Consider the following 14,361-nt stretch of genomic DNA (forward strand, 5'->3'; position numbering starts at 1 on the left):
TAATCATGAAGTGCAATGGATAACGGCCACAAGAAACTGAGAAAGTGAACTGAATGTCATGTATATGTAATTGTGCCAGTAAAAAATAAATGAAATGTGTAGTATAAAAGAGACAAAAGCAAAATTCTTTACACTTTACATTTGACATTTTTTTAATTAATAAACTATTTTTTAGAGCAGTTTCAGGTTTGAGGCAAAATTGTCTGAAAAGTACATAATTTCTGCCCCTATGTTAAAGTTCTGGAATATAGGTGAGGTCCAGAACTGGTGACCAAGAAAGAGTTCTTGAGACTCCTTGGTGCAAAGTGGTGGTTTTATGAAAGCCCGGGGACAGGACCCGTGGGCAGGAAGAGCTGCTGCCCCGGGCCTGGGAGGGGAGGCTGATGATGTACCTGGGAGTTGGGACGGGTTTGGGGACAGCGTCACCTCTAAGGAATGTTGGAAGCGAGGTCTCCAGGACCTGGAGGGGGCTGGCTCTTGTTGGGAAAAAGGCACTGGTTACCGTCTAATAAAACCTGAGTCATGAGACCCTTTGGATGGATGTGGGTGGGCCATGTCCTTGGGGGATAATGGCCAACATGTACCTTGGGGGTTAAGAGGTAAAGGAAATTTCTAAAGGGATGTTTATGTGTTAAAGTAGACTCACAGGCTCCTGGGGGTCGGGCTAAGATTGCCTTCTGCCCTTAGCCAAGGATGAACATCGAGGCAGTTGAGTCCCTAGAGGAAGGTCCCTCTGCCTGTTTTTCAAGGACTTGTAAATGGGCTGCACCAAGCTTGGGCCTTGTCCTCAGCCAGCCCTGATCCCCCATCACCTATGCACCTATAACCACCCTCATTCCTAACCTTTTGCATCGGAGGTACATCTGTTAAATTCAATGGACACATCCTATCACTGAAAGTCCACAGATCACATCAGGGTCCTCACGCAGTGCTGTATAGTCTACGGATTTGGACACATGCATGATGATGTATGTACCATACATCGAATAGTTTCATTTCACTAAAAATCTTCTATGCTCTGCCTGTTTATCCCTCCTCCCTGCTAACTCCTGGCAACCACTGGTCTTTTTACGGTCACCACCATTTTGCCTTTTCCAAAACATCATATAGTTGAATGATGTGGTAGGTAGCCTTTTTAGATTGGCTTCTTTCGCATAGTAATATGCATTTAAGGTTTTGCCATATCTTTCATGGCTCGATAGCTCATTTCTTTTTAATGCCAAATAATACTCCATTTTCCAAATCTATAAAAGTTTATTTATAACTTCCCTCCTGAAGGACATCTTGGTTGCTTCCACATATTGGCAAATATGAGTAACACTGCCATGAACATTGTTATATGGTGTTTGGACATAAATTTCCAACTTTGAGTTGAGTTGAATTATAAGGAGTGTGATTGTTGAATCATATTGTAAAAATATGGTTAGTTTTGTGAGACGCTTGGAAACCTATTTTCCAAAGTGGCTGTACATTCTGAATTCCCACCAGCAATAAACGAGATTGAACCGTTGCTCTACATCCTACCCAGCATGGGGTTATTGTCAGTGTTTTGGAGTTTGGCTATTCTAATAGGTTTGCAGTGGTACCTTGTTATTTTAATTTGCAGTTGCCTAATGGCATATGATGTTGGACATCTTTTCATACGTTTATTTGCCATCTGTTCAACTTTTTTGGTGAGCTGTCTGTTAAGGGTTTTGGTCTATTTTTCAATGGGATTATTTTTCTTATTGTTGAGTTTTAAGAGTTTTTTGTATATTTTAGGTAACAGTCCATTGTCAGATGTGTCTTCTGCAAATACTTTCTCCCAGTCTGTGGCTTGACTTGTCTTCACATTCTCCTGACATTGTCATTTGCAGAGCAAAAGTTTTTAGTTTTAATAAATCCAGCTCATCGTTTATTTCTACCATGGATGATGCCTTGAGTGTTTTTATCTTACAAGTCACTCCCATATCCAAGATAATGTAGGTTTTCCCCTGTGTAATTTTCTAAGATTATTACTATTTCTTTGTTTTATATTTAGGTCTATGATCCATTTTGAGTTAATTTTTTTGAAGGGTTACTTTTTGTCAGATTTGTGTCTAGATACTTTTGTTCCCCCTACATGTATATGTCCAGTTATTCTAGCACTATTTATTTAAAAACTGCCTTTCCTCCATTATGCTGCCTTTGTTTCCTTTGTCAAAGATCAGTTGACTATACATAAGCGGGTCTAATAATTCTGGGGAATATGTATCTAACATTTTGAACTTTGATCCCTTGAAGTCATATAATATTTTATAAAATAACTGTAACTTAATAACTAGATTATAATAAAACTAAACTAACTTTAATAAGTTTTGGAAACCAATAAATTGTACCAATGATGTAATATTTTTCTTAAATCATTCTTTAAGAATAAGTAAAACTTTAAAAAGAATTTCTACTTTAAAGGTTTTCAAATTCAGTAAGATAAGCCATTTATGAACTAAAATACTGCCAATGTAGATTTAGAAAATAAAGATACAGCAAATGAAAATTTGAATTTCTGACAAATAACAAATATTTTCTTATTATAAGTATGTTCCCTAAAATATCAAGAGGCATATTTATAATAATTATTTAAAAAAATCACTGTTTATCTAAGTTTAAATTTAACTGGGAATTTTATATTTTAGCTTCAGGACATTTACCAGACAAAAGTACTTCATCTCACTATTCACATGTAATTTTTTTTTCATTTTTTTATTTAAATTCAATTAATTACACTATAGTGTATTATTGGTTTCACAGGGTAGAGGTCAGTCATTCATTAGTCTTATGTAATACCCAGTGCTCATTATATCATGTGCCCTCCTTAATGTCCATCACCCAGTTACCCTGCCCCCCCCCACTCTCCTCCCCTCTAGTAATCCTGTTTCTTTCTTATGATTAAGTCTCATATGGCTTGTCTCCTTCTTTGATTTTGTCTTATTTTATTTTTCCCTCCCTTCCCCTATGATCCTCTGTTTTGTTTCTTAAATTCCACATATGTGTGAAATCATTTGATGATTGTCTTTCTCTGACTGACTTATTTTGCTTAGCATAATACACTGTAGTTCCATCTACCTCATTACAAATGGCAAGATTTCATTTTTTTGATGGCTGAGTAATATTCCATTGTGTGTATATACATCTTCTTTATCCATTCATCTGTCAATGGACATTTGGCTTTTTTCATTGTTTGGCTACAAACATTGTGGTGCAGGTGCCCCTTTGGATCACTACATCTGTATCTTTGGGGTAAATCCCTAGCAATACTGGGGCATAGGATAGCTCTGTTTTTAACTTCTGGAGGAAATTCCATACTGTTTTCCAGAGTGTTTGACCTCTTCTTTGCCAATTCAGATGCTTTTTATTTCCTTTTGTTGTCCAATTGTTGAGGCTAGGACTTCTATTATTACGTTGAACAATAGTAGCAAGAGTGGATTTCCCTGTCATGTTCCTGACTCTGAAGGAAAAACTCTCAGTTTTTCTCCATTAGGATATTATTCACTGTGGGCTTTCCTATATGGCTTTTATGATATTGAAGTATGTTGCCTCAGCCCTATGCTGTGGAGAGTTTTAGTCAAGAAAGGATGCTGCATTTTGTCAAATGTTTTTTCTTCATCTATTGAGAGAATCATATGGCTCTTGTCCTTTTATTAATGTAATATAGCACAATGATTAATTTGCAGATGTCGAACCACCTTTGCAGTCCAGGAATAAATCCCACTTGGATATGGTGAATAATCCTTTTAATATACTGTTGGATCCCATTGACTAGTATCTTGGTGGGAATTTTTGTATCCATGTTCATCAGGGATATTTGTCTGTAATTCTCCATTTGGGTGGGGTCTTTGTCTGATTTTGAGATCAAGGTAATGTTGGCCTTATGGGAAGAGTTTGGAAGTTTTCCTTCCATTTCTGTTTTTTGAAATAGTTTCAGAAGAATAAATATTAATTCTTCTTTAAATGTTCGGTAGAATTCCTCTGGGAGTCATCTGGCCCTGGATTCTTGTTTGTTGGGAGATTTTTGATTACTTCTTCAATTTTTTTGCAGGTTATGGGTCTGTTCAGCTTTTATATTTCTTGTTTCAGTTTTGGTAGTTATAAGTCTCTAGGAATGCATCCATTTGTTCCAGATTGACTAATCCATTGGCATGTAGTTGCTCATAATATGTTCTTAGAATTCTTTGTATTTTTTTGGTGTTGGTTGTGATCTAACCTCTTTTGTTCATGATTTTATTAATCTGGGTCCTTTCTCTTTTGATTTTGATAAGTCTGGCCAGGGAGTTATTGTTCTTATTAATTCTTTCAAAGAACAAGCTCCTAGTTTGGTTTATCTGTTCTACTGTTCTCTTGGTTTCTATTTCATTGATTTCTGCTCAAATCTCTTAATTCTCTTCTCTTACTGGGTTTAGACTTTATTCACTGTCCTTCCTTCAGGTCCTGTAAGTGTGAAGTTAGGTTGTGTATTTGAGACCTTTCTTGTTTTTTTGAGAAAGGCCTGTATTGCCATATACTTCCCTCTTAGGACTGCCTTTGCTGCATCCCAAAGGTTTTGAACAGTTGTGTTTTCATTTTCATTTTTCTCATGAATTTTTAAATTCTTCTTTGATTTCCTGGTTGACCTGTTCATTCTTTAGTAGAATGCTCTTTAGCCCCCATGTGTTTGAGTTCTTACCAAATTTCCTCTTGTGATTGAGTTCAAGTTTCAAAGCATTGTGGTCTGAAAATAGGAAATTATTTCAATCTTCTGGTAACTGAGTGAGACTTGATTTGTGACCCAGTATGTGATCTATTCTGGAGAATGTTCCATGTGCACTTGAGAAGAATGTGTACTCTGATGTTTTAGGATGGAATGCTCTGAATATATCTGTGAAGTCCATCTGGTCCAGTTGTGTCATTTAAACTCCTTGTTTCCTTGTTGATCTTCTGGTTAGATGATCTGTCTATTGCTGTAAGTGGGGTTAAAGTCCCCTACTATTATTGTATTATCAATGTATTTCTTTAATTTTGTTATTAATTGGTTTGTGTAATTGGCTGCTCCCATGTTAGGGGCATAAATATTTATAATTGTTAGATCTTCTTGTTGGATAGACCCTTTAATAATGATATAGTGTCCTTCTTCATCTCTTAGTACAGTCTTTGGTTTAAAATCTAATTTGTCTGATATAAGGATTGCTACCCCAGCTTTATTTTGAACTCTATTAGCATGACAAATGGTTTTCCACCCCCTCACTTTCAATCTGGAGGTGTCTTTGGGTCTAAAATGATTCTCTTATAAACAGCATATTGATGGGTTTTACTTTTTTTTTCCAATCTGATACCCTATGTCTTTTGATTGGAGCCTTTAGCCCATTTACATTCAGAGTAATCATTGAAAGATGAATTTAGTGCTATTTTATTACCTAAAAATCACTGTTTCTGTATACTGTCTCTGTTCTTTTCTGTTCTATGTTACTTTTGGGCTCTCTCTTTGCTTAAAGGATCCCCTTTAATATTTCCTGCCAGGCTGGTTTACTGATCACAAGTTCTTTTAGTTTTTATTTGTCCTGGAAGCTCTTTATCTTGCCTTCTATTCTGAATGACAGCCTTGCTGGATAAAATATTCTTGGTTGCTTTTCTGATCACCCTGAATACATCATGCCAGTCCTTTCTGGGCAGCCAGGTGTTTGGACAGGTCTTGTGCCAGTCTTATGCTTCTACCCTTGTATGTTTCTACCCTTATCTTGAGCTGTTTTCAGGATTTTCTCTTTGTCTCTGAGATTTTCAAGTTTCACAATTTCATGTCTGGGTGTTGACCTCATTTATTGATTTTGAGCAGGGTTCTCAGTGTGTGTGTGTGTGGGGGTCCTCTGTGCCTCCTTCCCCAGATTAGGGAAGTTCTCTGCTATAATTTTCTCCAATACACCTTCTACCCCTCTCTCTTTTCCTCTTCTTCTGGGATCCCAATTATTCTAATATTGTTTTACTTTATGGTATCACTTATTTCTCAAATTATCCCCTCACGATCTAATAGTTGTTTATCTTTCTTTTTCTCAGCTTCTTTATTCTCCATCATTTTGTCTTCTGTATCATTAATTCTCTCTTCTTCCTCATTTATCCTAGCCATTAGAGCCTCAATTTTTGTTATTGCTTCTCATTAATAGCCTTTTTGAATTTTGACCTGATTAGATTTTAGTTATTTCTTCAGAAAGGGATTCTCTAGTGTCTATTTTTTCCCCAAGCCCTGCTAGTATCTTTATAATTTATTCTGAATTCTAGTTCCATCATCTTACTTTTAGCCATACTGATTAGGCCCCTGGTGTTCAGTACTACCTCTTGTTCTCTTTTTTGAGGCAAGTTTTTGTGTCTTGTCATTCTGTCCAGAGAAGAATAGATGAATGAGAACAAAATTCTAAAATAGCCACAATGGCCTCAGAGAATTACACATTAAACAAAATAAACCAGAAACCAACAAGGAAAAAAAAAAGAGGAGAGAATATAATCAGAAAGGTGAACAAAACAGTGTAGTACATTAGATCCTGAGTGTATTTTGGTCTGTTAGAAAACTACATCCCAAAATTGTAAAGAAAGAAAATACTTATATATACATAATTATAATAATTATATATAACTATATATAGTATAGATATTACATGTGATGAAAGGATAGAATGTAACTGCAAAATGAAAATTTAAAAAGACTTAAAAAGAGTTAATAAAATAAAAAATTATTTGAAAAGGAAAAAGAAAAAAAATTGCAAGACTAAAGAATCAAGAGAAAAAAAAAGATGAATTCTATGTACTATTTTTCCCTATTGTTGGAGTTTTGCAGTTCTGTGTGATCAGTAAACTTTGTCTTAACTGGATGCTCTTGCTGATCTTCTGGGGGAGGGGTCTATAGCAATTATTCTTTGAAGATGGCAGAGGGGTAAGGGACCCTAATCTCATCTGGTCCCTGGAATTCAGCTAGATAGCTATCAAGTCATTTCTTAACACCTGTGAACTCAACCAGAGATCTGAGAGATGCTGCAGATCTACAAATAGAAAAGTAACCACGTTTTACAAGGTAGGAGGCTTAGAGAAGTGACTCTGAGGTGATAGATCAGAAGATAAATTGTGGGGGGGGAGGGAGCATCTGTAAGCCCCCTTCCAAAAAGTGATATAGCATCAGATTACAAAACCAGAACTTTTGTAATTCTGCTTGGGTGAGGGATGTCCCTGCCCAAAAGGTGCTCAGATGACAAAGCAAGACAATCCTAGGTGGGACAGTGTGGTCTCAGGATCCCTGGGGTCACAGGAAGAGCAGGGGTGTCTGAGTGGGGCACAATTCCCACGCATAAGAGGGGGGAAGCCAGCTGCAATCAGTGAGCTCAGAGTGGGCTTTCAGCTGCTGTTGCCATTAATCATGAACTATGGCATGAACAAGTGACTACTCTCTGAGCAGGGGCCTAACAGGTAGCAGAATAATGGTGAACACCCTCCCTCCCTCTCCTGGGAGGAGCCATGCAGGTGCACTGTGCAGGACTCTGCAAAATTTGGATACCTGAAATGGAGTCGAGTGCCTGAGATTAAAAAAAGAATGCTTGGTCACAGGCTGGGTGGACATAAAGTGTGGATGGAAACCAGAGAGATGAGAGTGATTGACTGCTTTTCCTGAGGGCATACTCAAGAGTGGGAGTTGTGATCTTTCAGCTCCAAGGCTAGGGACTAGGGTGTCACCATTTTTATTTCCATCCTCTAAAACAGCACAAAAAAACTTCTGAGAACAAAAGCCACATAGAGGAATCTAGAACTGCTTACACTGAGCCTGGCCCCCTGGCAAGGGCAGTGTAACTCCACCCAGGCAAAGATGAATGTTTTCAATTTTTCACACAAATTAAAAAACCAAGTAGTAACATAAAATGACAGAATTCAAGTGAATCAAGTTCTAACGTTTCATTTCCAAATATTCCAAACCTCCCATTTAAATATAGGATGTGGTATTTAGGATGATTTAGATTTTAGGATCCATTAGAGATATTTGTGTGTGTGCGTGTGTGTGTGTGTATATATACAGTATATATATATATATATACACACACACACATACATATACACTGAATTGAGCTTGAAGAACCTGACAATTAGGGGGATGCCTGGGTGGCTCAGAGGTTTAGTGCCTGCCTTTGGCCCAGGGTGCAATCCTGGAGTCCCGGGATCGAGTCCCACGTCAGGCTCCTGGCATGGAGCTTGCATCTCCCTCCTCCTGTCTCTCTCTCTCTCTGTCTATCATAAATAAATAAATAAATAAATAAATAAATAAATAAATCTTAAAAAAAAGAACCTGACAATTATAGTATTATTCTCAACCATGAGTCTGACTCAGCCTGTATGTGTGAAGGGTCCACCTGTAAAACTGAGAGGTATTTGAAGTAACTTTCATGTGTAACTCAATTTTTGTTAATAAATAATAAAAGTGTCTTAATATGCAGCTCACATACTAGATTACTAAAACTCAGCCTCTACTGTAACCATAGCAATTGTTTTCAACTTAGACCGACAATAATATGAACTCCCTTATGCTTCCAGTGACTTTCATTTTTTTAAAACACTGACATTGTTTAAAGTTAATATTGCATGGGAATAATCAAAATCAGAGCAACTTTTACTTAGTTCTCTTGTTGTTTTTAGTACTCCATGAATAACTACCCCTTGTTCCCAGGGAGTACATTTGAACTTGACTTTCCTACCCCTCTACCTTTGGAATATCAGTGGTAGAGGACATATATTTATCTCATTTCTTTTAGTGTGTCTCTGGAATAATGAATCTATCAAATAATATCCTTAGCTTCAGCAGTGTTCTTTGAAGCTTTCCTGTCCCAAAATGGGTAACAGTGGGTCTGGAAGTTTCTGATTAATTCCCTGCAGTACAGGTGGCCATTTGAAAAAATTTGGACAACATGGTAATGTCCAGTTAGGAAAGCCCACTTGAAATTTATGATTTTTCAATCCATTGCTAACACAACCTCTCCTTTCCATCTTCAATTAAAATCTTAGTACTATTTCTTTTATTTTATTTATTTTAGAAAGAAAGAGCATGGGCAGGGGAAAGAGCAGAGGGGGAATGAGAAGGAGGGGGAAAGAAACTCAAGCAGACTCTGCAGAGTGCAGAGCCTCCACACGGCTCAATTCACAACCCTGAGATCATGACTTGAGCCAAAACCAAGAGTCAGGCACTTAACTTATTGAGCCACCTAGGCACCCCAAAATTTTAGTACTTTTTTAATGCGGCTCTCATGGTCTTCACTGAGTCTTCAAGATTTTATAACCTGGATTTGAAAAAAAATGCCTATAGGCTGATGCAAATTCCTCCTTGGAGGTCATAGCCTCTAGTATTACAGACTTGCTTGTACAGAAAGAAGGGAAGGTCACCCACTTTAGAACAAACAAATGCTGCTTATTCATAGCTTGTTATAGCAAGGAAGTCAGCCACCATCGCTTTTGAGAGACTCAAATATGAACAGGGGAGTATAACAGTTTTATAGTAGAAAAAGTGAAGGCTTTAAGTATTCCCTAATTGGAATCATTGCCATGGGGAAGCTGGAGGGGGGCTAGCCAGAAGCCAGGCATCCAATGTGATTGATTGAAGGAGTCTATTTGGTTCTCTCTGGTTGATCCTTAGTTGAAAGAGGAAGCAAAGATTAGGGAAACTGGCAGTAAATTCTGACAATTTGGAGTCATTTAACCACTATGTAGAGTGTGGCTTAGCTTTCTTTCTTGTTGCAGCAGATTGTGAGGCAGAGTTCTGTTTTCCTATGTGGTCTGGCCATTTCCATTTGGACACTAATTTTACATTTGTCTTTGCCTTTCTCTACAACTAAAGAAACAAAAGCTATGAACAGAAATATTATTTAAGATTTATACAGATCCCTGGTCCTCAGTTGTTGTTTTCATTTATTTAGGATTTTTTAAACATTATTTTTATTTTTTATTATTTTTTATCAAATTCTAGAAGTGAAGCACACATCCAGGGTGAAAAAGAGAGACGACATCTCTACTACCATGAAACTCACATTCTGTTCACAGAAATAGATTATATAGTGTCAAGTAGTTCAGTTTTTTAACCATACAACACTATGTATGTCTCAGATATATTCAGATTTTCTGTAATTTTCTTAGAAAAAAAGAAAATAATCATTTTGTTGACAGGATCTTAATTGTATAATATTAAAAGCAGCTGTGTGTCTATTCAATTAGAGCCTCATATTTGTCATCATTCTTCCCCAGAAGTGAATTAAACATTAACATCAGCTGCCGAGGAAATGTGCTCACATAGGCACTTCTATTCTTTACCTGTGGTGCTTTTTAAGTGTATCAAACAGAAACACTCAGGGAAATGAATTTGTTGCCTTGCCAGATCTTCTGGCATATAAGACTCATAAGATGCTGATGTCTTGGCTGTAAACTAAGCAGAATAAAAATGTCTCTAGATAGGTCTTTCACCCTGGAGATTTTTATGTACATATTTTTGATGAAGCCACAATGCCTTTATAGAATGCAGGTGAATGTGGAGTCAAAGATGTTTTTGTGGAGAAACTACTTTCTATTCCTACACATTATGAGAAAATCAAAGCATGGGTTGACTGAGCAGCTATGAATGCTTTTATATTATGTATGTGTGTGTGTGTATGTGTGTGTGTGTGTGTGTATAAATGAGGAAAAGCCATAAAAGCACATTTGCCAATGATGGGGAATGGTGCAATTTGCTAATTGGAGTAGTGGTTATTCAACTCAATGCAAGTTAGAATTATCTGATTCAGTATGTCCAGAGTGAGGTTCCCAAATCTGCTTTTCTAACATGTCAATAGGTGATCACGATGATGCTGGTCTGCACACCACACTTTGAAACCCATTGGAGTAGAACACCTGCTGGATCACATATTCCCCTCTGCTGTGGAAGACCCATTCTTCATAATTGGTGCCATAGCTGAAACTGGTTTAGGATTGAACCACATAGAGTGCAAGTCCACAGGTCTGTGGCACAGTGGATTAAGCGTCGACTTGGCTTCAGCTCAGGTCATGATCTCATGCTAGTGAGATTGAGCCCTACATTGACTCCATACTAAGCATATAGTCTGCTTGAGATTCTCTTTCCCTCTGCCCTCCACCCAATGTGTGCATGCGCTCTCTCTCTCTCTCTCTCTAAAATAAATAAATATATCTCTTACAAAGGATTAAGTGCAAGTCCTAAGGATGAGGTTAATTTATTTCCTCACATTGTGAGAGGAACAGGGTTTTGCCTTGTGTGGAGAATTAATTAAATTTGCAAAGTTAATATTTAGAACAAATGGGCTCTTGAGGAGAAAACCAAGACTGTTTTCTTACTAGTGAGAGATTTAATGCCATATTTATAGATGTGGAATTAATAAACACAGAGCTGTTGAGGTTTTAAATTTTAAATTAATTTTCATAAGCCTAATGGGTTCATTTTATAGTTTGAGTGAGTATATCTACATCCTCATAGCATTTAAACAAATAAAACTTTCCATTGTAAACATAACAAATGCAATTCCTAAAACAAATGCCTTTTACAAACTTTGTGGATAAAAGATTAAAACAAACTCTTCACAGTTCAAGTGGTAATCTCAATGACCTGTTCCATATCTCAAAGACATTCATTCCATTACTTTAGAAACACTGAAAGAACTATAAACATGATTACAAATGTGGGGGTATGCTTTTTAACTCAAGTAAAACATTTGCCCAATCTAATTAATAGTCTTTATTCCTGGAGCCTCTGAGGTAACGGGTATGTAAATATTACCTAATTGTCTCTACCTACATTTTGACAGTATAAATTCCAAGCCTTTTATGAACAAATTTATTTTCTAAACTAAATACTATTATGACTTGTGATTTCTATTTTCTTGTAATTTCACCTAAAGATAAATCAGATAATTTGTAGATTTTTATGTTAATTTATAATTAAGTGTACAGTGAGTATAAAGGACAGATTAAATTTAATTTCTTCTCTTAGCCTGTTTAATTTTGTTGGTTTTATTCATGAAATTCTCAGTAAGAAGGATTTCTTGTTCTGAAACTCAAAATTTCCACAACCTGAGGCTCACTTATTTTTGAAACCCAATGGATGATAAAGCCTTATGGGAAAAATTGAATGCAGGAGGAAAATGAACGCATTCCACCTCTCCTGTCACCTTCCTTTAAGTGCTGTGAATCAAGTGAAAAGTGCTTCTGTACTCACTGTACAAGATTCTGAGAAATTCAATCTCATCCATGCTATGTGTAGCCCTTCCATTTAACTACAGTGCCACAAATATATGAAGAAATTTTGTGTGGCCTGAGCAAAAACAGAACAAGAAAATCTAAACATCCAACCATTGTGATTCCAACTTGGATATTCACTGGACCAATCCAAGCATCCTGTTTAGATTCTTGACAACTCACTACCTCGATATTAGGAGACCTGAACTTCTCTGGGTATTCACAGAAATGGTTCACAGTTTATTGTCAAGCATTGATATCACCCCCAACTCAGACATTTCTTACTATCTTGGGAAGCTCCCTCCATACTGTATCAACTTTAGTCTGCCCACTTGGCAGGTAACAAATGTACATGTTAAATTATTTGGTTCTGAATCTAAGCTTGTTCATTTTCCAAAACAAAAAACTTCTCAGAGTCTTGCTTCCTTGCTTTCTGGTTGAGTGGGGTTGGTGAGGAATGGGAGTGAGTGGTTGGATGAAAAATATAAAACTTGTTTTCCATTCTTCAATAGAAGTACAAAATAAGTATATAATAAATCAACAACTCATTTGCCACCGTGTGTGTGTATGTGTGTGTGTGTGCATGTGTATTGTAGTCTAATGGAAGGGAATGAAGAGGAAAGAAAGAAAAGAAAGGAAGGAAGGAAAGAAGAACAATATGCATAGACTAATTAAGTTATTACATTTAGGGTTTCCTCCTTCCCTTTCCTAAAATAAATGTACTTTCCTATATCAAATCAAATACCTTTTGGATAGAAGAGCTTCCTTTGTGAAGGGATCTGAGTGAAATGTTCACTAATTGGGCAGTATTCTCACAATAGTTCTTAACTAGGGGCTTTTATTCCCTTAAATTCAAGTTCTGTCCTTTTTAACAAATACAAATAGATCTTAAGAAGTGGAACACCGCAGGAATTGGTGTTGGAAGACAAGTGTTTCCTCCATCTCAATACCGCATGTTCCGTAGTTCACAGTGACAACATCTTTACGATCTTATTTTGGAAAAGGCTGAATAGATAAAAGGAAAAGATGCTCACTTTGCTATTTGATATTTTTAAATGACCATTACGTCTTTTTTTTTTAATTAAAGTATCTAGTACTAGGATATGTTCTTGTTCAGTGAAAATAGGAACGTTAACCCAAACAGACACTACGTCTATATACTGTTTTCTTGAGAAATTTTAATTAGAAATTTCACAAACTAGTGTCTAAAATTGAGGTGATCTTTGTGTATATACTGATATTTAGCATCTAATTATTTTTAAAAGCTTTACCTTGTAAGAATTTCTGCTTTCTGTGAAGTTATATGTAATTACAAAGAAAGCTAAGCACAATTCCTGGCACATTTCATAAATAAAGGTATTTTATGAATGATAAATAAATAACCCATGTTCAGTGGAACTGAACAATCTTCTGTATTCAAGACTAATGTTCTCACTTCATGGTACCTAGATAGCACAGCCATTATAGATTATTCGAAATAATTTGTTTATCTTCTCTGATTGTGATTTCTCAAGGGTACAAGCTGCCTGTGTCTTCCTCACTAAGCTGTCAGCAGAACCAAGAGATAGCTGATGTTCAGTAACTACTGAATGAACGAACACTGGCTATTTCACTACTCAATGAAAGAATGAATGAATAAAACGAATAAAAGAATGAAAAGGAGAATGCCAGGGGAAAAAAATTGAAAAGGTAACTAGAGACAAGATTACCATAAGTCTAATATGTCTTGCTTTATTTTTTTAAGATTTTATTTGAGAAAGAGACCATGAGCAGGAGGGAGGGGCAGAGGAAGAGGGAGCAGCAGACTCCCCAGTGAGCAGGGAGCCCTACACAGGCTCAATCCCAGCTCCCTGGGATCATGACCTGAGCCAAAGGCAGACGCTTCATCGACTGAGCCACCCAGGCCCCTAATATGTCTTGCTTTAAATAACTGTCTTTAGTGTTACTAGATAATTGGAAAAAAAAATATAGTTAAAAAAGAAAGTAGCCTCTTTTTTATCTTCAGTTGTATGATGAAGAGGTAGAGGGAGGAAAAGCAAAGATGAAAATCACAGAGCCAAGATACATACTTTATATTTACCTGACATACCTCTCTAAATGGCTTCTTTCATCTTA

Source organism: Canis lupus, chromosome 18, assembly GCF_011100685.1.
Source record: "Canis lupus familiaris isolate Mischka breed German Shepherd chromosome 18, alternate assembly UU_Cfam_GSD_1.0, whole genome shotgun sequence".
In the NCBI taxonomy this organism is placed as follows: domain Eukaryota; kingdom Metazoa; phylum Chordata; class Mammalia; order Carnivora; family Canidae; genus Canis; species Canis lupus.